The sequence below is a fragment of the Vulpes lagopus genome, chromosome 21, assembly GCF_018345385.1.
Source record: "Vulpes lagopus strain Blue_001 chromosome 21, ASM1834538v1, whole genome shotgun sequence".
NCBI classification, from domain to species: domain Eukaryota; kingdom Metazoa; phylum Chordata; class Mammalia; order Carnivora; family Canidae; genus Vulpes; species Vulpes lagopus.
Window position 1 is genome coordinate 4319301 of NC_054844.1, and position 27142 is coordinate 4346442.

At 47.1% G+C, this 27142-nt stretch overlaps 1 protein-coding gene across 6 annotated transcripts in view; it reads left to right on the top strand.

Annotated features, from left to right (window-relative positions):
• The window catches only part of TSPAN9 (tetraspanin 9), a 200948-nt gene that overhangs the window by 16996 nt on the left and 156810 nt on the right, over positions 1 to 27142 (top strand). For 3 of the 6 annotated variants that reach the window (XM_041735948.1, XM_041735951.1, XM_041735947.1), the window contains one exon: positions 24843 to 24934. The exons of the other annotated variants lie outside the window; for them this stretch is intronic. The gene's annotated coding sequence lies outside the window, so the exon portion shown is untranslated. The remainder of the gene's footprint in view (positions 1 to 24842; positions 24935 to 27142) is intronic. 6 annotated transcript variants of the gene reach the window in all.

Genomic DNA, 27142 nt, shown 5'->3' on the forward strand with positions numbered 1-27142 from the left:
AAATAGACAGCAGTACAATAATAGTAGGGGACTTTTATACCCCACTGACATCAATGAATAGATCATCCAGACAGAAATCAACAAGGAAACATTGCATTGGCCTTACATGATATATTAGACCACATGGACTTAATAGATATGTACAGAATGTTCTATCCAAAAGCAGAATACACAATCTTCTGAAGCGCACACAGAACATTCTCCAGGATAGATCACATTAGGCCTCAAAACAAATCTCAATAAATTTAAGAAGATTTATTTATTTATTTTTTAAAGATTTTATTTATTTATTCATAGAGACACACACACAGAGGCAGAGACACAGGCAGAGGGAGAAGCAGGCACCATGCAGAGCCTGACGTGGGACTTGATCCAGGGTCTCCAGGATCATGCCCTGGGCTGCAGGCGGCGCTAAACCACTGCGCCAGGAGGGCTGCCCAATTTAAGAAGATTTAAATCATATCAAGCATTTTCCAGCCACAATGGTATAAAACTAGGAATCAATCATAAGAAGAAAGTTAGAAAAATCACAAATATATGGAGATTAACAACATGCTATTGAGCAACCAATGGGTCAATTAAAACAAGAAATAAAAAAGATACCTTGAGACAAATGAAAATGGAACTATAACATATCAGAATCTATGGCATGAAGCAAAAGTAGTTCTAAGAGGCATGGTCATGGTGATAACTGCCTACCTCAAGAAATAAGAAAAATCTAACATTATACCTAACGCAACTAGAAAAAGAAGAACAAATGAAGCCCAGAATGAATAGAAGGAAGGGAATAATAAAGATCAGACTGGAAACAAATGAAATAGAGACTAAACAGATAATAGAAAGGATCAGGAAAACTAAGAGCTGGTTCTTTGAAAGATTAGAAGAGTTGACAAACCTTTAATTAGACTCACTAAGAGAAGAAAGGGCTCAAATAAATAAAATCAGAAATGAAGAAGTTACAACTGATACCAAAGAAGCACAAAGGATCATGAAAGGCTACTACAAACATGTATGTCCAATGACTGGACAACCTAGAAGAAATGGGTAAGTTCCTAGAAACATAAAATCTTCCAGGACTGAATCATGAAAATGTAAAACTTTTGAATAGATTAATAAGGAGATTTAGTTAGTAACCAAATACTTTCCAACAAAAAGTCCAGAACCAGAAACCTTCCCTAGTGAATTCTATCAAACATTCAAAGAAGATTTAATACCTAGCCTTTTCTCAAATTCTTACACAAAGTTGAAGAGAGGGAATGCTTCCAAGATACTAATATGAAAACCAGACAAGGACACCACAAAAAAATTATAGGCCAATATCCCTGATGAACATAGATGAGAAACTCTGTGGCAAAATATTAGCAAACTGAACTTAACAGTATATTAAAAGCATCATACACCATGATCAAGTGTGATTTATTCAAGGGTTGCAGGAGTGTTTTAACATTTTCAAATCAGTTAGTGTGATACACCATATTAAAATGAAAGAAAATTGTGTGATTGTTTCAATAGAAGCAGAAAAAGCACTTGAGAAATTCAACATTCATTTGTGAATTGAGTGAATACCCACTCAACAAAGTGGGTATAGATGTAATATACCTCAACATGATAAAGGCAATAAATGACAACCCCACAGCTGACATTATACTCAATGACAAAAAACTGAAAACTTTTCCTTAAGATCAGGAACAAGAAAAGAATGCCTACTTTTGCCACTTTTATTCAACATAGTATTGGAAGCTCTAGCCAGAGCAACGAGGCAGGAAAAAGTAATAAAAGTCATTGAAATTAGAAAAGAAGAAGTAAAACTGTCACTGCATGTGGACAACATGATTTATATATAGAAAATCTTAGAGCCTCAACCAAAAAAATTTTCTATGGATTTGATAAATTTGCAGGGTAGAAAACCAATATACAAAAATCTGTTGATTTTTTATAGACTGAGAATGAACTATCAGAAAGAGAAATTAAGAAGACAATCCCATTTCAAATTGCATCAAAAAGAACAAAGTACCTAGGATTAAATTTAACCAAGGAGGTGAAAGACTTATACACTGAAAAGTATGACATTGATGAAAGAAATTGAAAACATGAATGAATGGAAAGATATTTTGTGCTCATGGACTGGAAGAATTCATATTGTTAAAATGTCTGTATTTTCCAAAGCAATCTACAGATTCAGTGTAATCTCTATCAAAATTCCAGTGGTATTTTTTTCACAGAAATAGAGCAATCCTAAGATTTGTGTGGAACTAGAAAAGATCCTGAATAGCCAAAGCAATCCTGAGAAAGAGGAACAAAGCTGGAAGCATCATGCACCCTGATTTCAAACTATACTGCCAAGCTATGCTAATCAGTACAGTATGGTATTGGCATAAAATGGATACATAGATCAGCGGGATAGAGCAGAGAGCCCAAAAATCAAACCCTGCATATATGGTCAATTAATTTACAACAAAGGAGACAAGAACATACCATAAGGAAAGGATAGTCTTTTCAGTAAGTGTTGGGGAAACTAGACAATTACATGCAAAGGAATGAAATTGGAATACTGTCTCATACCATTCACAGAAATCAGCTCAAAATGGATTAAGGACTTGAATATAAGACCAGAAACCATAAAACTGCCAGAAGAAAACCTAGGTGAGATCTTTTTGTATCTGAATCTAGAAGCAATGGCAACAAAAGCAAAAATAGACAAATGGGACTATATCAAACTAAAAAGCTTCTGTACAGTGAAGAAAACCATGAACAAAATTAAAGGGCAACCTGAGAGAAGATATTTGCATATCATGTATTTGAAAGGGATTAATACCCAAAATGCAGAAAGAACTACAACTCAGTGACAAAAATACAATCTAATCAGAAAGTGGGTAGAGGAGCTAATAGACATTTCTCCAAAGAAGACAAGCAGATGGCCAAGAGACACATGAAAAGATGCTCAACTTCTCTCATCTCTCATCATTGGGGAAGTGCAAGTCAAAATCACAATGAGATATCCCCTCACACCTGTTAGAATTATCAAAAAGACAAAAAATAACAAGCGTTGGCAAGGATGTGGAGAAAAGAGAATCCTTGTGTACTCTTGGTCTAGCCACTCTGGAAAAGAGTGTAGAGGTTCCTCAAAAAATTAAAAATCAAACTGCCATGTGATCCAGCAATTTCCAAAGAAACGACACTCATTAGAAAAGTTATATGTTCCCCAATGTTCATTGCAGCATTATTTATAATAGCTAAGATATGGAAACAACTTAAGTATCCATCAATGGATGAGTGGATAAAGATGTGGTATATACATACAATGGAATATACACTACTCAATAAAAGGAAGAAATTTTGCCATTTGTGATAGCATGGATGGACCTCAAGAGTATTCTGCTAAGTAAAATAAGCAGACAGAGAAAGAAAAATACCTTATGATTTCACTTATATCTGGAATCTGAAAAACAAAACAAATAACCAAACCCAACATAGATACAGAGAATAATTGGTTGCCAGAGTGGAGAGGGTTTGTGAGTTCGGTGAAATAGGGGAAGGAGATCAGGAAGTACAGACTTCTGCTTATAAAATAAGTCACGGGGCTGTAATGTACAGCATGAGGACCTGTAGTCAATAATATTGTGCCGCAAAATTGAAAGTTGCTAAGAAAATAAAGCTTAAAAGTTCCTATCACAGGAAAAGTAATTTTTGTAAGTTCGTATGGCGACAGTAAAGTGAATTACTGTGACGATCATTTTGCAACGTGTTCAAATGTAGAATTATGCTGTACACCTGAAACTAATATAATGTATCTCAATTATACTTCAATAAAAAAAGAAAAAGCATTTGACTAGGGTATAAATTGTGTGCAATACATTATTAAAAGAGACATCGGGTTAGGTGAGTCCCCAGCCCTCTCTGTTCTTGGCTGTCTCCCGCTGTCTCCTGTTCTGTGGGTTTTCCCGGTTCCTCCCAGGGTTTGGTCCTGCAGCATCCCTGGCTCCCAGGAGTGGTCTCTGAAGGCCGAACAGGAAGTGGGGGAGGTGGCTGTAGATGCAGCCAAAGCCCTCTGTAGGGCTCAAAGGAGAGGCCTGCCTGGACCCACCTGAAGTCTCACTGCTTTAGTTACACCTCACGTGTAGAACAAAAATTATGTTCCCTCACCTTCATCATCCACCTTCTTCACTGCTTATCTGGATGCCTCTGGGTGGTTTAACAAGTTTAGGTGTCCTTGTAGGAGAAGGATGACCCTCCCCTGGGGATGCCTTGGGCCCCGAGGACCATTCTTCAAGCCAAGAGCAGCAGCTGCATCTCTGGAACATGTGAGTGACTTCCCCAGAGGGCCCACACTCTGCTGGCTGATGGGGAATCTAGTAGCGGGTGCCACCATGCCCAGGGCTGGGGGAGCTGGTCGATGCTTCAAGCCAGCTCTTGGCCTGGATACCGCAGGCTGGAAGGTCAGGCGGAGCGGCCCCTCTCTCATGGAGCTCCCCTTCTGACATTCCAGTTAAGTCTGAGGCACATGGGAAAGCAAAGTCAGGAGGACCTGAACCAAGCACATTTTCTTCTCTGGGAAGGCTTTTGGGGCACTGATTTTTGGGATGCTAATGCTGATTGTAGGACCTGCTTACGCCACCAGGGGCAGAAGCCACAGAATTGTCCCCACTTCTGGGGGTGGCTGGCTGTCTGGTCACTGGCTCTGGTGGTGCAAGTGCTGATCAGCCCAGGCGGAAATGTTTGCTTGACCCTCTCTTAGGGGGCTGGGCTGGCCGAGCATGAGAGGCTCGTGAGGGGGAGCCCCACCCTGATGCTGGGGCAAAGGAGAAGGGGAGGTGATTTTTTAGACCGCAGGGCCTATCTCCTTTGGCTCTAGCCCACCAATAAAGCATTAGATGCTGCCACTTCAAAGACCCAGTGGGGAAGGGGCCTGGTCCCCACAGACCCTGCCGCCACCCCGCCCTTCCCACTGTCCAGCTTCCAAGCAGCGTTTGTGCTGCCACAGACTCAGGACTTCTGCAGCCTCCACAGGTTTTCTCGGATTCTAATAAGTAGGGACTTTTCTTTTTTCCTTTCCCTTTCCCTTTCCCTTTCCCTTTCCCTTTCCCTTTCCCTTTCCCTTTCCCTTTCCCTCTCCTCCCCTCCCCTCCCCTCCCCTCCCCTCCCCTCTCCTCTCCTCTCCTCTCCTTTGTCCTCTCCTTTCTCCTTTCTCTTTCTTCTTTCTTTCTTCTCTTCTCTTCTCTTCTCTTCTCTTCTCTTCTCTTCTCTTCTCTTCTCTTCTCTTCTTCTCTTCTCTTCTCTTCTCTTCTCTTCTCTTCTCTTCTTTCTTTTCTTTTCTCTTCCTTCCTTCCTTCCTTCCTTCCTTCCTTCCTTCCTTCCTTCCTTCCAGGTTTTATTTATTTATTCATGAGAGACATAGAGAAGCAGAGCAGGGTCCTCATGGGGAACCTTCCAGGACCCCGGTATCACCCCCTGAGCCAAAGGCAGACACTCAACCGCTGAGCCATTGGGCAGCTAAGGGCTCCCTTCAGTCCCTGGATCTTCATTCCTTCTGAGGAGCAGAGCCCTTGTTTTCCCTCTCCCCTGATGCTTTGCCTGTTTTCTCATTGTCTGGCACCAGATAGGCACTCAAATATTGTTGGAATGAATGGATACTGCATTTGTGATATGAAAAGAAACGTATCCCTAATCTAGCCCATTTCCCCAGACACTTAGAGCACCTGGTTGATTTAAAACCATCCACCTTCATAAGTGCAGGGGTTTGAAATGTCTCTGGGGAGGAGACAGGACTCCTAGGTCAGGAGCTCCATACTCATGGGGTTGTGGCTCTGCCTGAAACTCTCACTGCCTTTCCTGAGGGGAGGTGGAGAGGATGCCACTGCTTAGAAATACCACAATTGTGGAAACTGAGGCTGCTTTTCCCAGGATCTCCAGGCAGTTGAGCAGAGGAGGCTGGAGCCAGACTTTCTAGATCTTCACCCTGGATTCTCTTTTATTCCACTCCCACATACCCACACCTGCTCCCATCTTCCTCAGTTCACCCAGAGGGCACCTCAGAGTTCTTAGTTCTCTGTGTGTGAAGTGACCTCGTGGGGCCTGGGGGCAGCCTTGTAGGAAAACACCCCAAATGGTCAGATCCGTGGGGACTTGGGAGAGGCACGTGTGGGGTTATTTTGGGTTTGGTGGGCCAGGCTCAGATCTCTTAGGCATTCTCAGCCACAGGCCTCTCAGAATTGACCAGAATGGAAGGATGATAAAAATCGAGGCTCCAAGAATAGCTCAAGAATGTGTTCATTCTTAACCCCTGTAAAGAGGTGCCGCCCAACCCGAGCCCACAGTGAAGATGGGGCTGAGGGTTGGTGCTACTAGGGGAGGAGGGAGAAAGGAGAGTTAAGGTGATTTCCTCTTCCTCCCCTAGGGAGGAGGATGGGGCATGCCCAGAGCATGGCTCAGGGCCAATCTGATAGCAGGATTTAGAAGTCAGAGGAATGTCCCTCCTCCCACTAGACCATCGTTGCCTCTTAGGGGGTCTCCTGGGAGCTCCCATTGGCTGGGTCAGTGGGCTGAGCTCTCTGGATCTCTCTGCCTGCCTGTTTCTGTTTCCCTGTCCCTCTCAGACTTAGGCAGGCTTGGGGCAGCTGTGGCCTCAGATCTTCAGGGAGGCTTACCTCTTCCTACCTTCCCCACAGTTAGGCGCAGTCACATTTGTTCAATTATGACCGGGGATACATACTGAGCATCTAACCCTGTAGAAATTCAGGGGAGCAGTGATGCCAGGAATCTGCCCTTTCCCTGAACTGAAGGAGCTAGAATGGACATATAGAGATGGCCGTGTGTAGACATTCACATACTCACTAGTATCATCCAGAGCAGTCCATAGTTCTAGAAGGGTGGTTGGGATTGGAATAGGCAGCATAGGGTAGTGGACAGAGTAATCCAGCAAGAGGCAGGACACGTGGCTTGTCCTGGACCATCCTTATTACACCTCTAGGCCTTAGGGCTTTTTTTTTTCTTTCTTTTGAATCTGTAAAATGACTCTCTGATCCCTGAGGTCCTTTTTGGCTTAAGACTTATCTGATTCAAAAAAAAAAAAAAAAGAATTATCTGATTTCACAGGTTGAAGGGAGGAAGAACTTCCTCAGATGGGCGGGATGTTTTTGTTGCCTCTGCTCTTTGTTCCATATGGGGTCCAAGAGTGGGCATCACAACTGGTCAGCCTCATGTTGGGGGGGCGGTGGCTGAAGGCTCAGATGTCACAGCTGGCCTCAAACCTCTCTTCTGTTCTCTGGACACTTTTGATTAAAGTGTCCCTGGACACTCCGGGACGTGGTGATCATCCCTTGTCCTATAAGGTGAAGTCCGAGGGTTCAGAGCCTGCCCCTGCCCCTGGCCAGTCTTACTGCTTCCCACTTGGTGCCACTTTGCACCTTTTGTTTCTGTAATGCCAAATTACCTGTAGTCCCTCTTCTCTCTCCCCACTATGCAAGTTCTCATTTCCCATTGTCCCTGGTGTGGTCTACTTGCTTAAAATGCCCCTCCCATCCTGCATTGCATTTTCTCTTATCTGCATTGTTTTAGCAAGTTGGAAAATTTGTTCAGCCATTACTTCTTCAAGATTTTTTTCTGCTCCCCGCTCCTCTCTCTTCTCTTTCTAGAAATCCAGTTACATGTATGTTAGCTTCTTGGATGTTGTCCTATAGGTTGCTGATGCTCTATTAATTTTTTGTCTTTTTTCTTTATGTGCTTCATTTGAGACAGTTTCTTTTGTTACATCTTCAAGTACAATGCTGTTGTCTTCTGATACAGTATGATATGTGTTCAATCTGATGTTAATTGTTTCTATCCAGTGTATTTTTCATTTCAGATATTTCTTATTCCCTGGAAGGTAGATTTGAGTTGTTTTTATATCATTCATTTCTCGTCTCATCATGTATATATTTCCCTCTACATTCTTGAGCAGATGGAACACACTTAAAGTCTCTGTTTTTCCGTTCTCATCTACTAGTTTTGTTATCTCTGTCATTTTTAGGTCTATTAACTGATTTTTCTCCTGGTTATGGATCATATTTTTCTGCTTCTTTGAATGCCTGCTAATTTTCAATTGGATGCCAGGCATTGTGAATTTAATGTTGCTGGATTTTGTTATATTTCTTTAAATAGCATTGGATTTTATTCTGGCATGCATTTAAAATTGCTTGGGATCAGTTGAATATTCGAGGCTTGCCTTTATGCTCTGCTAGGGTGGATCCAGAGCAGTCTTTAGTCTAGGGCTAATTTAGCTTCACTGTTAAGGCACTACCCTTCTGAAGACTCGGCCCAGTGCCCTGTGAATGGTGAGGTCTCTCCGCTCTCAAAGCGGGGGAGTGTGTGTGCTCTACAAATCATGTAGCCTATGACTTTCCATTGATTCTCTTCCCAGTCTTGTGGAGCTTCACTCCACATGTGTGTGGATTAGCCAGAGAATCAAAGGGACTCCTCTGCATATCTCTAGAGCACCCTCTCTGTGCAGCCCCTCCTCTCTACTGTTCCACCTTAAATTCTAGCTCCCATGAACTCTAACTTCTGTCTCCTCAGCTTGCTGAGACCACTGGGCTCCATTTGGATTCCTTTTCCTGTGCAGCTGTGTGCAGGCCGCCTCCAGGCAGTCAGCTGGGCAGTCACAGGACTCACTCTTTCCTTTCCCTCTTCTCAAGGATTATGGTCCTGTGCTGCCTGTTGTCCTGCATCTGAAGGTGTTCTTCCATTCTGTTCAAAGTGGGAGGGTAGAGCTAGTCCCTGTTACTTCACCATGGCGATAAATGGAAGGCCAGCATTATTGGAAGATTTGCCTCAGGCATCATTTCCTTACCCACCAGGGAAGGTGTCTCTAGTCAGCAGCCCTACAAGAACCCCAAAGCAGCGTATTCTTTTGCTCATAATTTTGTCTGGGCTTGTTTGTTGTCTCTAAGTAAGCTGTCTCCCTGAACACAGAGATGAGATGGCATTTTTGTTGTTGTTGTTATCAAAGAAAATACAGCTTTTCCCTTGTGCCTAGTGCAGTCAGTGCCTGCCATCTACTAAGCAGCTCCTGTTTGTTTGAATGATGCATGAGAAATGAAAGAGGCTAGAAGCTAACCATGCCATGTAGTTGTTAAGAAGAACAATAGGTATGGAGTTCAGACTCTCTTTGTGTTTTGTAGCGCTTATACCACATCTGCGGCATTGGGTTTTGTTAATTCTGGTTGAGATACTGGCAAATCTGAATTCATCCACAGAAGGGTGATTAAGATGCTGGAAACTACACCACATGAGAATCAGATGAAAGATTTGGGAATGTTCATTTAGTCTGGAAATTGTTTTTATGGAGTATTAAGGGGGGCACAGTCATCGCTTTCTAACATGTGCAAAATTAATGTGGAAGAAGAGGACTTAAACATGCTATGTCCTGTGGCCTCAGAGGGCCAAACCTAGGACCCGTGGGTGAGGGGATTCCAGGAGATCATATCTGGATCCATTTCTAGGAAGAACTTTCTAGAGCTATCCAGCTGACGAATGGGCTGTCTTGGAAGGTGGTGAGTTCTTCATCGCTTGTGAGGTTTAAGCAAAAACTGATGTTTATTAATCAGAGGGTCTGTGTTTGGGATTGTAAGGTTAGATACAATGTTGTGTGAGATCATCTCTGAGATACTTCTCTACTCAATGATTCTAAATCTTCTCCCTTTGAACCCCGTGACTCATCCCTCCTTGCAACTCCCAGTCCCCCCCCACACCCTCACACCTGAATGAATGCTCCTTTCATACTGTTTGGCAAAACCCCTCCCACTGTTTCATCCTTGCCTAAAGTGGACTCCTTCTGGTGGCCTTGCAGACCAGCTGCTCAGCGTCTGTGCTCATGTCCATCATTTTGATTTCAGCCTGCCTGGCACACCATGGATCTGGGCTGGTTCCTTATGTCCGTGCCTTGTCCCATTGTCTTCTGTGTGTGGATACACAGTGCCTTTGAGACAGTGGATGATTCTGGTCAGCCCACTGTTTTCCCACCTGCCTACCCAGCGAAGTCTGGCAGCCTTGCTGCAGCCACTCTCAAGGCTCATGAGTATCGCTGTGAACAGACACTGCCACTCTTGACCTGTTCATTGACTTGCCTCTCTGAGACTGTGTCTCTTCCTGTGTGGGGCCTCCTCTCCTCCCTGGATAGAGAGCTCCCAGGGAGGTGTCACCTCACTGGAGCAAGGATGATACCTGGCACACTATAGAGGCCCGTTTAGTAGTGGTATTGGCAGATTTCTCAAGAGAGTTTTCAAGCACCTGCCTTTTCTCATTTTTAAGGTGGCCTTTAGGGAGCTCCAAATAAGATTCCAGCCCAAGAAGGAAGGATAGGTCTGCAGCTCAGTGGCTGGAGGAGTGTGTGTGTGTGTATGTGTGTGTGTGTGTGTGTGTGTGTGTGTGTGAGCGATTCAGAAGAGCCCAGAGGCCAAGGGCCCCATCTCCTGCTTCCCTGAAGCTGTTGCCCTACCACTCCGAGGAAGGAGCCTCTATCAGCTAACTCATACATCTTGGGGGGTGTGCTAGGGAATCTGTGGTGCCTTCCTGGGCCCCTCATTGTTTCTGCAGCACTCAGCTGTGCCCCGGGGTGGAGGGTGGGGTTAGTCACAGCTGGATAGGCTCTGGGGGAAGGACTTTCCAGGAAGTGGGCCTGAAATGAGGAATCTTCCTGGCAGTTGAGAACCCTGGCCTGATCCCAAGTGGCCATGAGCTCCTGAGGGCCTCTCTTGGTGTGCTGCTCCTCTTCCTTCAGCTTACTGAGCCATACATGGTCATGGATGTGAGAAGCACTCTTGAATTTGGACTTGGGTTCTCTGGTCTTTGGTCAGACAAGTTTGACATGGAGGAGCCTTGTCTCTTCCTCCGCAAATGGGAAGAACAGCAGCTCCACCAGGAAGCTGGGGGATGGGATCATTTGAAGGACAAATGTTTGAGGCTCCTGCTCCCAGAGCAGCTTTCACAGTCCTGGAGAGTATGGGCTTACCCTCTTCCTCAGTAGACGCACGGCACCTCTTGCAAAGGGAGAGTCCTTCCTCCCTAGGAACAAAGGGAGTATCATCTGGAAACTGACCTCCCTGGAGGGCTGGAGCCCGCTGCATTTGGGCTCATCAGCTAGCACCCCTACTGGAAAGGGAGCCACAGCAGAGAAGGTGCATTGCTCTCCGTGTTTGTTAGGTACATCCAGGATAGAGCCAGCAACCGGCACAACGTAGGCCCTTGGTAGACATTTGACAACCGAATGAAAGCATCCCAGAGGCAGGAGACCCAGTGTTTGTGTGGCCAGGCCCATGCTGCCCTCAGCCTGTCCTGTACCATTTCACGGGTGAGGAAGACCTGCAGCAGGGAAGGAGCGTGCCCAGGCGCCTCACTGTTAGGTGGGAACCTGAAATGTTTTGTCTCCCAGCTGCCTGCTTGCTCCGTTGGAGGGCTGCCAACACAACAATAAAAACAATGATATAATTACAGCTAATATTGACAGAGTGTGGTTGGTCATGATGGGTAGTATTTGGGCCTAATTCTTGAAATGCACTCACTGAAAAAGGTTTCCTAAACTTGTTCACCCTTGATTTGAAGATAAGAAAAATATATTCACTATTTTTGTCAGTGTTGTGCATGGTAGCTGTTGTCTGCACAGGGTCTTAGGTCAACAAATACTTTATTCAGGGTGTTTATAGTGGCGATCTTTCTGTTCTCTCTGTGGTTATCAGTATGGGATTTGTTGGTCATCTGTAAGCAGGTCCTGGGCACCAGGGGTTTGGTGGAGAATAGTACCTGCTGTGCCCACCTCTCTGAATACCTCACGCCTGACTTAGCCGGTTCATCAAGGCAGGAACTGTGTGTATGTGCCTCCCTCCCTGTGCCCATCTCCTCTGAGCTCTCAGGGCCCCCGCCCTGGCACTGAGAGTTGGCCTGGGGGATGCCACTGGAGGAACGTTTTGGGGTCTTCTGTTTCTGTAGGGTGCCCCACTGTGAAAGTATCAAAGCATATTCCCAGGCATCATCCCCTGCCCATCATATCGAGGAGGTCATTCCCCCCTGCCCACTGCCCACAATGACCTTGAGGAGTGGCTAGAATGAGGACTGTTTTTTTTTTTTTTTTTCTTTAGGGGAGGCCACTGAACCTCAGAGGTCTTCCAGCTTCTAAGTGGGGGCTGAGGACCTGTGATTCTGATCCTGGCCTCGGCTTAGCTCGCCTTGAGTGTTCTGAAACTCTTTCATCCCATGAATGTTTGAGGGGCTCCTTTTTCTGGCCCTGGGGATGGATACAGAAGTGAAGTAAAATCCCTGTCCTCAAGAGCTTATATTTTGGTAGGGGAAATAGACAATACACAAATAATTTAAGCTCTGTATTATCTTGAGTGGTGACAAATGCTATGGAGAAGAATGAAATAGAGAAGGTGGTCAAATAGGGCAGGTCAGGGATTATGGCTTAAACAGTGTACTTAGGCCTTATCGAGGAGGTGAATTTTAGCAGTGATGGAAGAAGGTGATGGAGCCCATCCTGAAGATGTCTGGGGGAGGTTCATCCCATAGCAGAGGGAATAGGATGTGTAAAGGCCCTGAGGTAGGAGTGTGTGAGGCTTGTTCAGTCAGAGCAAAGTGAGCAAGGGAAAGGTCATGGTACTCAGATCACATAGGGCCTTGAAAGGCTTTTTGAGGACTTTGGCTTGTACGGTGCCGAGGTGGGAGCTAATGGGGGAGTTTGGTCAAGGAGAGACAGACCTGCCTTATATTTCAAAAGGCTCACTGGCTGTTATGTAGAGAACTGACTGAGAGTATGCAGTAGCAGCAGTAACAGTAATAACAAGTGCTTATTTGAGTGCCAGGCACGGTGGCATTCTATCTTCCCGACAACTCTATTTCAATTTTCCTTGGGAGGAAACTCAGACTCAGCTGGTAGAGCTGGCTGTCAATTTAGGACCATTTGATTCCAAAGTTTGTGTACTTGACCATTGTCTAGTTTTCAGTGGCAAAAGGATGGATTGTTTAGGATGGCAGTGAACAAATGTCTGGGTGTGGTAGTCAGGCTGACCCTGTGCCTGTTCTTCGGTTCCTCTCAGGTGTTTAGTGGCCCCCCGAGGAGGGGTGGGGGCAGGCTCTCTCCTTCAGCTCTTGCTGGGTGGAGGCCGGGGCGAATTGCTTCCAGATGAGGGAAGGCAGCCTGGGGAGTGGAATTTGTGCCTGTCTGTAGTCTATCAGGGCCCAAGAGGCCCATGTGTCTTTGTGTATGGCATATTAGACAAACCCTGTACTTAGAGACCTGAATTTTTTGCTACTGATCACCAGGGTAGGGGGGAGGGAGGAAGCTCAGTGCCCGGAGGCAGGTAGGCAGGAGGCCACTGCCGATAGTCTTCCTCTTCCTGGAGAGAGTCTCCCTCTCCTTCTGAGTGAAGTCTGGGCGAGTACCCTGTGTTTTATCTCTCCCTTTTCTTCCAAGTAGTTTAGATCTCTTTCAAAATGTCACTTCCATAATCCTCTTATTTATTGCTCCCTAAGGAAGTGGGAAGATTTTTCCTTTTTTTTTTTTTTTTTAAAGGGCTAGGGCGCCTGGCTGGCTCAGTCCATACATAGCGCATGGGACTCTTGATCTTGGGCATGTGAGTTCGAGCCCCATGTTGGGGGTTGAGTTTACTTAATAAAAACAAAAAATGTGCTGCAGGGTGGAAAATTGGGGTCAGGGAGTGAGACTGGGGTGGAGTGAGGGAGGGAAGCCAGAGATCCGGGCCCAGTCTTGGGTGCAGCTTGCCTGAAGTGGGGCAGGGAGGAAAGAGCTGAGCTGAGGTGAGAAACTGGGGCTTAGGGGTTGCACCACCATGTGCTCTGGTGTCTGAGTCTGTGGGAGGTGGGGCTGAGCTGGGACTCTTGCTCTTACCTAGTGCCGATGTGGCCCTGGCGGTGCCAGTTGAAGGAGATTCTTAAAAAGAGGGAAAGCATTGGAGGAGGCAGCACCGTGTCAGCCTGTGCTGGAGCTGGATGCGCTCCCCACAACCTTGGATACATACCACCCGCAGTGCCAGACCTCTGTGGGCCCCTGGGAGGAGGGCGCATTGTTCTGCAGGGTAGAAAAGGGCCATTTTGGGAAGGAATGGCTCCTTCTTGGCTGCTCAGATCCCAGCGGGTTACCAGCCACAGATGCAAAGCAAACAGGCCCCTGACTTTGTTTCTATTTCAGAAATCTCACTGCGGCTGACATGCCATCGCTGTGGAACATGACATCGTCACGGGGCTGTGGGAATCCAATGAGACTCGAGCCAGCAGCCGCCTCCTGCCGCCTCCTGTGTGTGGGGGGCTCCAAGTGTGGGGGCTCTATCTAGAAAGCTGCCCTTATCTGTTTGAGTCAGAGTGAGGGAGGGGTGGGACAGAGATTACTGGGCTCTGGTGGGGGTCCTCCTGCCCTCTCCATCCAGCAAGTAAGAACCTGTATGAAGACCCTGGGAGGCCAGGCAAGCCTGTAAAAGGTGGGAGGTGGCCTGGAAATTTGACTTGCCTTCCCAGCCGGTTTGGCTGACCAGTTGGTTGACTCTGGCCATCTTTCTAGTCACCTGACCCCGGGATCTTTCTGAGCCTAAAAGCTCTGCCAGTCTAAGGTGGGGGTGAGGAGAGACGGCCCAAGTATAGAGACCCTCCCTGCCCCCGCCTGGGACCTAGAAGCCGAGTACCCTTCATCCAGGGCCTTTGCCTGCATGTTGTTAGGTCTGGCTTCCCGTTCCTGTCATGGCACTGGCTTCATGGTGTTCTGTGCCCTGTCAGGCTACTGGATGCTCCAGGGATTCTTTGATCATACTCAGAGCCAGCCTCCTGCCTCCATGTCCTTATTCTTCATGCTTAGATTGGTTATATTTTATTAATTTGTATATCACTTTGTTCCAGAAAAGAGGATTAAAACAAACCCAAATACCTGGTAATACCACTAATGCTATTTGGGTGTGGATTCATTTGTTCCTGACTTGAGTCTCCCCTGTTGGCTAGGACCATTGTTGGTGCTCAGCAAATTGATGGTTGGTGACAGGGCCCCAAGGCTTTGCATGCATTCCTGCTGCCTGGAACAGCACTGTGCTGTACATCCTCCTTAACTTAGTCTTGTCTTAAGGATCCATTGTCATTGTCCCGGGCTTCCGCTAAGTGTCCTTTGCTTCCCCCTTTCCTATGTAACCACTTGTGCTGAAGCTTTCCAGAGGAGTCTCTAGCTTAGAGCCTCGTGGGATAGGCAGTGAGAAATTTGCCCTTTATACAGGAAATGCAATGGGCCACCTGAAAGGTGCTCTGTAAATGTTGGCCTTACAGATCTGAAAAGGCCTTCATTCTGTACTCACACCCTATTGCCATTTGGTTTGGGATTTTTTTGTGTGTTTTAGAATATTGTAATTTTCTTTTCAGTTCTAGGATTACTGTCCAGAAGTCTAATGCCATTCCCATTTTTTAAAAAAGATTTTATTTATTCATAGACAGAGACAGAGAGAGAGAGAGAGAGAGAGAGAGGCAGAGATGTAGGTAGAGGGAGAAGCAGGCTCCGTGCAGGGAGCCCGATGTGGGACTCAATCTCTGGACCCTGGGATCAGGCCATGAGCCGAAGGCAGATGCTCAACCACTAAGCCACCCAGGCTTCCCCATTCCCAATTTTTAAATAAATATTTTATTTATTTTAGAAAGAGAGATAGCATGTGTACATGTGAGCAGGGGAGGAGAAGACTCAGAGAGAGAGAGAGAGAGAGAGAGAGAATCTCAAGCAGACTGTGAGTGCAGAGCCCAACACAGAGCTTGATCTCACCACCCTGAGATCATGACCTGAGGGGAAACCAAGAGTTGGTTGCTCAATCAGCTGAACCACCCAGGTGCCCCAATGCCATTCCCATTTTGATCCTTTGTGGATAACAAAGGATTTTTCTCTCTGGAGTTGCCAGTGTCCTGTGTGAAAGTCTTTGGAGCTATGGAACTTCACAAGCGACATAGCTTTATTATAGGTACATGTCCATCCAGGGCACTCAGGGACCTCTCTGTCTTGAAACACATAGTTCAGTTCTGGGAAACTTTCTGGAATTACTTCATTGATGATTTCCTTCTGCTGTTTTCTTTCTTCTTTCCTCTGGAGCTCCTAGAATTTGGACACTGAATCTCCCAGATTGGTCCTGTGATTTATTCTCTTCCTCTCTCCTCTTCTCACCCCTTTCTGGCAGATTTCTTCAGCTTTATCATCTGGGCTTGTATTGGGTTTTCATGTTAATTAGCATATTTTTCATTTGTAAGAGTTCTGTGTTCTAGATACATCTTTTTTTAAAAATAGCAGCCTGTTTTGGTTTCATGGATGCAGTATCACCTCTCATTTCTCTGATGCTAATCATGATAGTTATATTTTAAAGGGAAGGATTTTTCCTTACCATTGCCTGGAAGGTGTGTGTGTGTGTGTGTGTGTGTGTGTGTGTGTGTGTGTGTCACACGCGTGCGTGTGTGCATGCGCGTGTGCGCTCTTCCTTTGTCTTCCCTGGGACCGGCTTTCTCCAGAGGTCCAGTGATCCTTGGTGGGCTGCATATATCTGTGTGGGGCATTACGGTCTGTGTGTTTTTATGTGGGGGGCTCTTGTGGATTCTGGGCCTCATGTAGGGTGACCTGGCAGGCCTGTTTCACTTAGAACCTGGTAAGTATCTTAGGGATTTCTCTTGAGCTATCCAGATTTCCTAGAGGAGACTCTTCTGTTAGTCTGCCTGGAAAGTCTAAGTCTGACCCCCTGTGCTCAGGAGCCTAATGGGGGAGAGGGCAGGGATTTCAGTCTTCTGTACGTCAACTTAGCTGTTTCCAGCGTGGTGCTCAGCATTTCCCTCTGTTGCTTCCCCAGTCCGCACATCTTCCACTTTGTCCTCTCCAAAGAATAAACCCCTGGGATGGGGTGGGACACTGGCCTGCCTGAGAGAAGTGGGGGAGGAGGTTAGGGGCTTGGGACTCTTTCTCAGGCACACTTATAATCAGGCCTCCGTGGTGCTGTTGGTCCCCATGCCTCCTGGGATGCCAGTGCTTTAGGATTCAGTGCACCCAAGTTTCCTAAGTGAATTAGCATTTGTCCTTGTGCCCTCCAGTCTCTCTAATTGTGTGGCTATGGCTATCATCTCTCCTTCTGCTGTCTTTGAGATTGTGGGTTTATGCCTTCAAAAGTCTCTTCATTCTTGTTTTAGTGAAGTTCGGGGGGCAGCACAGGTAAGCACACGAATTCTTCTTGAGAGGTTAAGCCACAGCAGAGTTGATGTGGTTAGTTGCCCTTAGATGTTGTTTTTCACACACTGGTAGGTGTGTTTCTTCAGCGTTTGTGGGAAAGGAATGATGGACCATTTTATTATATCTGCTCCTGGCAGAGTCCCTGGTACCTGGAGCTGTGTGCGTTACACATGAGAGCTCGGTAGTCACTGGCCGAATGAGTGAGGGAACAAATAAACAAATTGCAAAGAGACTTGGACATAAAAACGGAAACAAAACTACAATTTACCCCGGTCTGAACTGTTCTGATAATGCCAGCTGCTTGATGTAACTCCACACCTGTTAAATATAAAACTGTTTAACAGAGTTTATGGCTAGTGGTGGGACACGGAGGGCTTTTCCCTCATCTTGGTTTATTTTCTCTGGCTGCGGCGAGCATGCATTACTCCTATAGTTTTTGAAAAGTAATTAAATGAAGAAGAATAAGAATGCATCTCGTTTAGAAGATGATCCTGAGTGCATAGGGGTAGGGGTACAATCTGTGGCTTTTGCAGCCTTTCAAGGACTCTACCTCCTTGGACCTTGGTATCTTGCTCTATAAAGCCAGTGGCTAGACAGGACGCATCCAAGGTTCCCAAGTGCTAGTCCTGTGATTCTACCACTGTCCTCTCTTGCTCGTATTGTGACAGGATAGGTCTCTAATGGGAAAGAACTGCTCCCACCTCCTTTTTTTTTTTTTGGACATAGAATGCCTTTGTCTGCCCTTGTGCTTATCTGAATCCCTTCAGTCCTTCAGAACAGAATCTGAGCTCACCTCCTTCATGAACAGTCCTCATGCTCCAGGATAAGCCTGACTCCCTGTCCACAGCAGCCTTTGGCTGTTTGAGTTTGCAGCTGGGCAGAAAGGAAAGAGCACAGACCTTGAAGCCAGATGGTGCCAGTGTGAATGTTAATTCTGTTGCTTACTCACCGTGTGACCTTGGACAGTTTACCTGGTATCCCTGAGCTTCAATTTCCCCCTCTTCCCAAAGGGAATTGGTAATGAAATCTATCTCATGGGAGTTTACATGAGAATGAAATGGGATACATATTTAAAATGCCTCTGTGAACATGTGACACAAAATAGACTCGTGACGCAGGGTGATGATGACAAGTCGTGATCAACATTTATGCATTACCTTACTTACTTACAGAGTAGGTATTTATGTTCTTTTTCTTTTTTTTCCCTAAGGTTTTATTTATTAGAGAGAGAGAGAGAACATGAGTGGAGAGGGAGGGAGAAGCAGAGGGGAAGCAGACTTCCCACTGAGCAGGGAGCCTGACATGGGGCTCCATCCCAGGACCCTGAGATCATATCATGACCTGAGCTGAAGGCAGATGCTTAACTGATTGAACCACCCAGGCACCCCTTATTTTTATTTTTCTAATATGGAGATGGAGCCATAAAGAAGTAACTTGCCAAAGGTCACTGGTCAAGGGCATTTACCCTTTAGTGTTTAAGTGTTTGTGTTTGCACTTATTCCATAAATATTAATTAGAGAGCTGACTCCATGTCAGGTCTTGGTATTGGGAACAGAGTAGGGGAAAAACAAAGTTCCTGTCTTCATAAAGCTTGCCTTCTCTCGGCAGGGTGGCTCAATGAACAGATACTTGCATTACAGGCAGAGTCGAGTATGGTGGTGCAAACAAAGCAGGCTCAGGCCTAGGGCCTAGGGAGGACATGGAGCCGGTGGGAGGGCAGCAGGGCAGAGTTGTTTTGAGTAAGGTGGCAGAAAGAGCCTCTCATCCAGGGATCTAGGGACCTTAGGGAATCAAGAGAGCAGTCCTCTGTGGTCTCTGGGGAAGCACATTCTGGGCATCCTGTGAGCACAACGATGAGGAGCCAAGCCAAGGACTTGGGGCTTGTTTCTTCAACTACATGTGTCCTCCTTTGAAGTCTCAGATTGCCTCTTTTTCCTGTGTGGTGTCCTATATGGTGCTGGATAAAGAAAGTGAGGGGTACTTTGTTAGATGATCAAGAAATATTTTTTTCTGTTGATGAGGACTCCCACCTGTGTCTACTTAGATCATCGAGCACAGGGATTGTACCCAGTTGCCACTCTTAAGTGGCTCTCAGCCCCCTTCCCACAGTGTCCAGGGGAGCACAGACTTGGGAGCATCGCTGACCCCTAAAGACATGCCTTCTACTCTGTACTGCAGGCCTGGTGGCCTTCGAGCTCTTCTCCAGACTGCACACATGCTCCCTTTCCCCAGGGCCTTTGCACATGTGACTCCCATATGTTCCTTCAGGTGTCAGTTAAGTCTGCCCACAAGGCCTTCTCTGATCCCTGGCCAGGGTCAGTGCCCTTGTTTTGTGCGCTCATTGGTCTGTGGGTTCTTTCCTTCAGAACCTTTCTCTCCATTTATAACTGTACATTCACCCGTGTGGTCTTCAGACTTGAATGTCTTTCTCCTTGGACCATAAACTCCAGGAGACAGAGTCCTGGGCTGCTGTGGCTCATCGCTCTTCCTCTACTGTATCTGCAGGCTCTAGCATAGGAGTTGGGACATTTTGCCTATAAGGGACATGATTATAAATATTTTAGGCTTTGCCCACTGTCCAGTCTCTGTTGTAGCTACTCGGTTCTGCCCTTGCAGCATGGAAATGGCCATCGACAATGTGTACATGAATGAGTGTGGCTGGGTTCCAATAAAATTTATTTATGGACAGCAAAATTGGAATTTCATATAATTTCTACATGTCGTGAAATATTATTCTGCTTTTGATTTTTTTCCAACCTCATAAAAATGGAAAAACCACTTTTAGTTTGCAGGCTGTATAGGCAGTGGGCTGGATTTGGCCAGCAGCCTGTCATTTATTGACCTCTGATGTAGCATAGTGCATGACTTACAGTAGGTTCTCATAAGTATTTGTTGAACAAATAAACAGCATCTTGGACATGGTAAGAGGCAATGAGTTCATGAGCTGCTGCCTTCCCTTGATTTACTCCTTAATCTCTATCCCTTATCAGACTCTCTGTGATCTGTTAAAATTGAAGAAGATAGCCAACTAATTCTTCTTTTAAAAACCGCTTTATTAAGGTATAATTTACATACCATAAAATCCACCCATTTAAAGTGAACAATTCACTGGTTTTTAGCATACTCTCAGCTGCGTGACTCTCCTTACTATCAATTTGAGAACATTTCATCCCCTGTCAAAGAAACCTCTGCCCATTGACAGTCATGCCCATCCCCCCAAACGACCCTACGAACATACTTTTTGCCTATATGGATTGGCCTAGTCTGGACATTTCATATAAATGAAATCATATTATAGGTGGTCTTTTACCTATGGTTTTGACCTTGGCATGATATTCTCAAGGTTCACCCTCATTGTTGCCTGTGTTAGAATTTCCTTTTAAGGGGTACCTGGGTAGCTCAGTTGGTTAAATGTTAGCCTTTAGCTCCAGTAATGATCCCAGGATTCTTGGCTCAGCAGGGAGTCTGCTTCTCCCTTTCCCTATGAATAAAATCTTAAAAAAAAAAAAAAAAGAATATCCTTTTAAGTCCAAACAATAGTGCATTGCATGGACATACCACATTTTGTCCATATTCATTCCTCAGTTGATAGGCATTTGAGTTGTTTCCACCTTTAGATTGTTATGGCCAATGCTGCTCTGAACGTCCATGCACAATTTTTTTAAAAAAAGATTTTATTTGAGAGACAAAGCAGAAGCAAGGGGAGGGGCAAAGGGAGAGGGAGAAGCAGATTCCCCACTGAACAGGGAGCCTGACACAGGGCTTTATCCCAGGACTCTGGGATCATGATCTGAGCCGAAGGCAGATGCTTAACTGACTGAGCCACTCAGGTGCTTCCATGCCCAATTTTTTCTGTGAACGTGTGTCTTTATTTCTCTTGGACAAATACCTAGAAGGGGAATTGCTGGGTGGTATGGTAACTGTGTGTTGAGCCTCTTAAGGAGCTACCAGACTATTCTCCAAAGCAGCTGTACTATCTTCCACCCCAACCAGCAGTGTGTAAGGGTTCCAGTTTCCCCACAGCTTCACAGACGACTATTTCATTTTAATCTTTTGACTGACTCTTCTACTGCTTGTCTTTTTGATTGGCCACTTGGTTCTTCAGTGGCCACAGCTTTGGTTGTGGGATGGTGGGCTGATCTGGACATCTGGATAGATTTTGTTATTTTCTTGTATAAGAGCAATGCCTGCTTCTTGGAGGATATTTGGAAAGCAGAACTTGCCAGTTAGTGATGTGCTGGTTGCATTTGGTCATGGCCCATGGACTCTAACAGGTCTCTGAAGGCAGCTGCCGTAGCGAGCACTGCAGTGAATCAGGACAGAGGCCCTGGGGCTCAGAATGCAGGGCACAGCCCAACTGTGCTGCTGCCCAGATACTTGACATTGGCAAGGCACTTAGTCTCTGCAGGCCTCAGTTTTGTCCTTGGTAAAAGGGATCCATTTACACATTCACTTCTCATTCAGCAGATCTTTTATGGGCACCTCCTGTGTGGCAGGCATAGTACGTTCCTTTACACGGTTATGGCAAGGTCATGTGTGAAGTGCTGAGCATACATGAGAATAGTACAAAACCAGTCAACAGACCCTGTATTCCTGAGGTCACCCCACTCCTCACTGTGTGGAACTGTCTTAAAGGAGAGATAGATCCTCAGAGGAGGAGGGGTCCTCAGGGCTTCCCCTTCTCACGCATGGCTTGCACTGGATTGCAGCCCAGTAGCTAGTAGCTAGCTTCTGCTTGGATGTTCCTAGTGACGAGCTGGGATTGCTCTGATTGCTGGGCAGCCCTGGTTTTCAGGTCTGCCCCTCCTTTGGCCTTGTCTCTGCCAGCTGAGACAGAGAGCCTGCTTCCTTGTCCACATGACAACCTGGGAGTCTTTGACACCCCCCCAACCCCACCCCACCACCCAATCTCTTCTCCAGCTCCACCAGCTGTCTCTCAGATAACTTCATTTGGAGACCCTGCTGCCCCAGTGGCTGCCTTTGGATGCACTCCAGCTTGTTGTTTGTGGCTTCCTGGACCCAGCCTGAGCCTTCCCCATTGGAAATGAATGCAGACCAAGTGCCAGAATGAGTTGTAAGCCTACGACGGTGACAAATCTTCACCTTTACCAGCAGGACGGTTTTATGGAAGAAAGTGCTCAAGAAGGAAAGATAACTTCATTCAAGATTATGGAAAAAATAAAATTCCAGCTAAAGCTTATCCATTCTCCCCCTCTTTTTTTAAAGAAAAAAAAAAGATTTTATATATTTATTCATGACAGAGAGACACACACACAGGCAGAGGGAGATGGAGAGGGAGAGAAGCAGGCTCCATGCAGGAGCCTGACTTGGGACTCAATCCCTGGTCTCCAGGATCACACCCCGGCTGAAGGCTGCGCCAAACCGCTGGGCCACCGGGGCTGCCCCATTCTCTCCCTCTTGCTCTCCAAGCTCAGTCTAAGCAGGGCAGCACAGACTGCCCTGATCATCTAGCTCCCTCCTGGGTGTTGCAGGGGTAGCCCCCTCTGCTGAAAAGGTTTGTAATGGAGAGTTTGAGTGTTCCCCACCATTACCTCCTGTCCTGCTGGGGCAGAGCTGTTGATACATTTCTTGGGCTCAGTTTTAGAAGCTGCTGGAGGGAAATGTGACAAGCAGCCTGTTAATAAAAGCACTTTAGCAAAAACAACACGAGGAAGGGAGAGGACTCAGAGCTCCATCATTTGTCTGTCTGATTTTTGTGTCCTAGGGCCTCCCTCTTCTTTTGGTGGGAGAAATACAAATGTGTTTAGCAGTTCCTCTGCTGCTGCCCGTGGGGTAAAAACCTCTAGCTTTGTAATCAGGAGTAGTCTAGAAACCCACAACAGGCCTGGCTCTGCCCCGAGACAGACAGTGACAGAACACACATTTTGAGCCTTTCCCACTTCCTTTGCCTGAATTTTCAAAAGCCCATGCCTAGTTTTCTCCTGTGCTGTAGGCTGATTTACATAACTTTATTCTTCTGTGGTTAGTTACTCATTCAGAAATTCCCCTGTCCATCTGTTCTGGGATTCTGAGTCAGCAGGAACAGAAGATCATGGTAAATTCTGGCCCCTGCCTCCTTACTTCCTCTGCCTAGAGGTGAAGGCAGAAGGCCGAGGCCAGGGACCAGAAGAAACATCTGTGTGGAGTCCATCTGGCAGATCTGAGTCCAGCTCCCCCAGTTGAAGGAGCACTTTGGGAGGCAGTTGCTGCAGGTACTGGAACCTTGGGGCCTGAGAGCTTGCCTCCAAGCTGTCACCTGGGGGGCTTAGGAGGTGAGGGGAGACCTGGAGGTGAGAGGCAGCGTAGGGAATCTGATCTCCTGGTTCAGATCTCAGCCCGGCTGCTCCCTGCAATAGCCCTGGGCAAGTTCTTTAAGACCCTTTCTCACATGTGAAATGGAGATAGTGAAGGATCTGTTTCATAAGGTCATTGTGACAATATATTAAGTGAGTTAATATGTGTGAAGCATCTAGAACCTGCCTGGCCCACGGGAAGCTGTGCAGCTGTTAGCGGTGGTGAGGAAGATGGTAAGGATGATTTCTATCTTTCCTATTGGATTATCTGATCCCCCTTTTTTCTTAATGGAACAAAGTTATCTAGTGTATATTTATTGACAAATATGGGAAAACTTTGGTGTGAGCTCATCCCTGTGGCACTCGCCCTCAGATTTCTTCCTGCTCCCTCCCTCCCACTCCAGACCAGTGTCTCCACAGCTCCCAGCCTCCGAATGAGAACCAGCCTCAGGCTGAGTGCTCAGGAACCCCAGACAGTTTCACGTCCCTGCCTCCATCTCCTCATCCATAACCTGTGGAAAGACATTTACTCCTCCCTCTACTTCTCTCTGTCCTCTAGAGAGGGGAAGAGGCACCAGGCACCATCTATCAAGTAAGACAAACAGGTTATAAAGACAGGACTTTGGTGGATGATATGGGAGAGCTGGAGGCCACAGGGCCAAGGGCTCAGGGGACTGTCATCCTGCCCTCAGGAACCGTGGGCCATGGTCTGGAGGGGGGTGACCATGATGCTGAGCACCCTCCTTGTGATACTGTGAGCACACCCATGCCCCTTGGCTTGCAACACCTACAAGAAAGGTAGGTCAGATGTTATTTAGAAAGTCAGTCACAGATGAATGTTCTCACAGTTCATCCTCTGACCCCTAACTGGACAAGTGCCTATGCCCTTTGCCCTCAGGATGCTCATAAAGGGGTGAAGGCGGTTTAGTGCAGAAAGCCCCAGTGATGTGAATAACCACCAGTCATTGCGTTCCCTTTATGCCTCAGGTACTCCTTTATAAGATGAGGAAACCAGACTCAGAGGGGGTCATTAGCTGCCCCCTGAGGTCATATGGTGGGATGCCCCAGAGAAGCATTTAAACTCCAATCTGGGAGATTCCAGAGTCTGTGTTCCTTCCTGGAGGGGAAGCCTGATTGTGAGCCCTATGAAACCTGTTGGAGTCTCCAAATCTCTCTCTGGTTTCTCCAGAGCACTGTGGTGAAGCCCTCTCTCTCAGCCACGTGATGTTTGTGTGTGCTTTCTTCTGGTGGTCTCAGCCTTTCCCTCTTCCATCTTCCCTCTTCCTCCTTCCCCCCTGCCCACCCCAGCCCCATGGGATATTTAACTTGAGAACTCCCCGCAGGTGGCTGCTGACACGTCCTACCGTCCTACCCACTTCTCTGCTGCCGCTGGAGATTGGAGCCATCAGCGTGCGAGAGAGACCTGTGCTAGAAGGTGTGTGTGACCTTGGGCTTCTGTGAGAAGTGTGAGAAGGGGGACGGGGCGGTGAGGTGCTGCAGCAGTGTTGGCTGTGCTCTGGAGGTGTTTTTGGGTGAGAGCGTGGGATGCCCAGAGGGGGGGCCTGGGGCGGCGGTGGTGTCCTGTCATCACAGGCCTGCCAGCTGGTGCCTCCAGAGCCAGGTGTCTGTCTGCATCGACTGATACTGTGACCTTGGCACGTCGCTCCCTGTTCTGGGCCTTGCTGTCACATGAGGGGTTGGTTTTCCTCCATGTTCTACACCCTGAGAAGCCTCCGTGGTGGGGGGGATTCGGAGCCCAGACTCCTCCTCTACTTTCCTGGTTGCCCCTTGGAGGTTTAGGTCTGCCCCTCAGCTAGAGTTAATTGGCAGGCTCTAATGTATGCTGTGGAAGGGCCAAGAGATGTTCCAGGGCCGTTACTCTGAGACACCAAGGGTGAAAAGTGTTCCGGTAAGAGCAGGTTCGAACAGGATACCCCCAGGGGCCTGGGGACAGGATGCAACCTTGGCAGGCTCCTTCACCCCAGGAACAAGCTCTGTGGCTCTGGAAAGAGGCTGGTTATGCCTGGCAGGACGGGCTTCCCTCTGCCTAATTAGCACCTTTGTGTGGCAGAAACCTAGCAGGGAGCTCGTCCAGAGCCCCCTCAGCCTGGGGACCTTTGTCCCAGGAGCAGCCACACCATCCTTTCTGGCCCTCTCTCCCAGCCCCCTACCCTCCAATCACTCTCTCTCCTCCAGCTGTACCAAGCCATCTGGCCCCAAGCACACTTCCTGGCCTGCTGGCCTGCCTCGTTTTCTTCAGGCCTCATTGTCCCCTGTCTGTCCTCTCTGCTTGTTGATGTCACCTCCATCTCTTTCATGCCCAGTCTTCCTTTACCCCCCAACCCCCTGCTGTACTGGGTTGGGATAGGTCAGAGGACTGAGCCTGGCATAGGGCCAGCCTGAGGAATGCTGGGATGCAGGGGGAGGGGGGAGGAGGAGCATCACTGCTGAGTTTCATCATCGGTCAGGTTACAGCAGGTAAGGCTTGTCACCTGTCTGGCGTGAGGCTGAGTTCTGGTAGTGAGGCAAAGATGTGGCCTTGGGGGAGCTGCCCACAGCTCTTGGCAAGACCAGCACTTGTGAGGGGCAGGTACCGAGGCATCTGAGGTAAACTGAGTCTGTAACTAGGAGGGGCTGCTCGGGCCTGTGCAGCTTAGGTGACTGTCCCGGGACCTGGGTCCAGCCCCCCTCTTGCCATGGGCTCATTTGCAGACCTTGGGTCAGCCACAGGCCCTCTCTGACATTTCCTCTCAGTAGAATGAGAAGGTTGGGGTGGGTGTTCCTCGAGGCCCTTCTAGCTTGGCTGAGTTAAGTCACTCTTGTCAAGCACTTCTGTGGATTTCACAGTGTGAAGTGTGATGGGCCTATCTGTCGAATCCTTCCCACACCAGGCACTTTTATTTACCCTCGTCTTGAAGAAAAGGAACCTAGGGTTGAGGAGCCGAGGTGGCAGTTCAGTCCAGTGGCCCTAAATCAGATCCAGGCCACAGATGTATTTTGTTTGGGCCCCGTTGGTGTTATTGGTTTCTTTCTTTTTTTTTTTTTAATTTAAACATGGAAGAGGTTTCACAAAAGTAGAGATTTGGGAGCTCTTTAGAGATGAAAAGTCTGGTTACATGGAGGGCATGCTGGCCAGTGGCAACGATTGGCTGGATCTGAGTCTCAGCCACCAGTCTAGGTGGGGCGTGTGCTTTCCTGACCCCCATCCGAGTTGACACCTGGTGGGAGTGTGCCTGTAAATCCAGCTGGCATCATCAATTTGAGTTTTCTAGTTGCCTGTGGTTAGGTATGTGATATAACTCACACCACATAGGTTGCACAGCTATGCAATATTCAAGGCAGGAGTCAGACTCGTCTCTTTCTGACCTTAAACCATGAGCCATCCAGCTGCTTCTCTGAGTTATTTCTAAATCCCAGCAGGGATTTTTGGGTCCTCTGTGGGAGTGCAGGAGACCCTGGTCAAGTCTCTAGATACAGAAGCTGACAAGAATTCTTCTCTCCAGAGGGGTTTGTCTCTAGCCCCACCTGAGTGCAACGTTGCAGTGAGGTGGCATCCGCTCACTCATGTTTGAGTCTTGAGAAAAACCCTCTCCTTGCCATACATATGTCCTCTTCCACTTGATTCAGTGTCATTGTGTGTCCT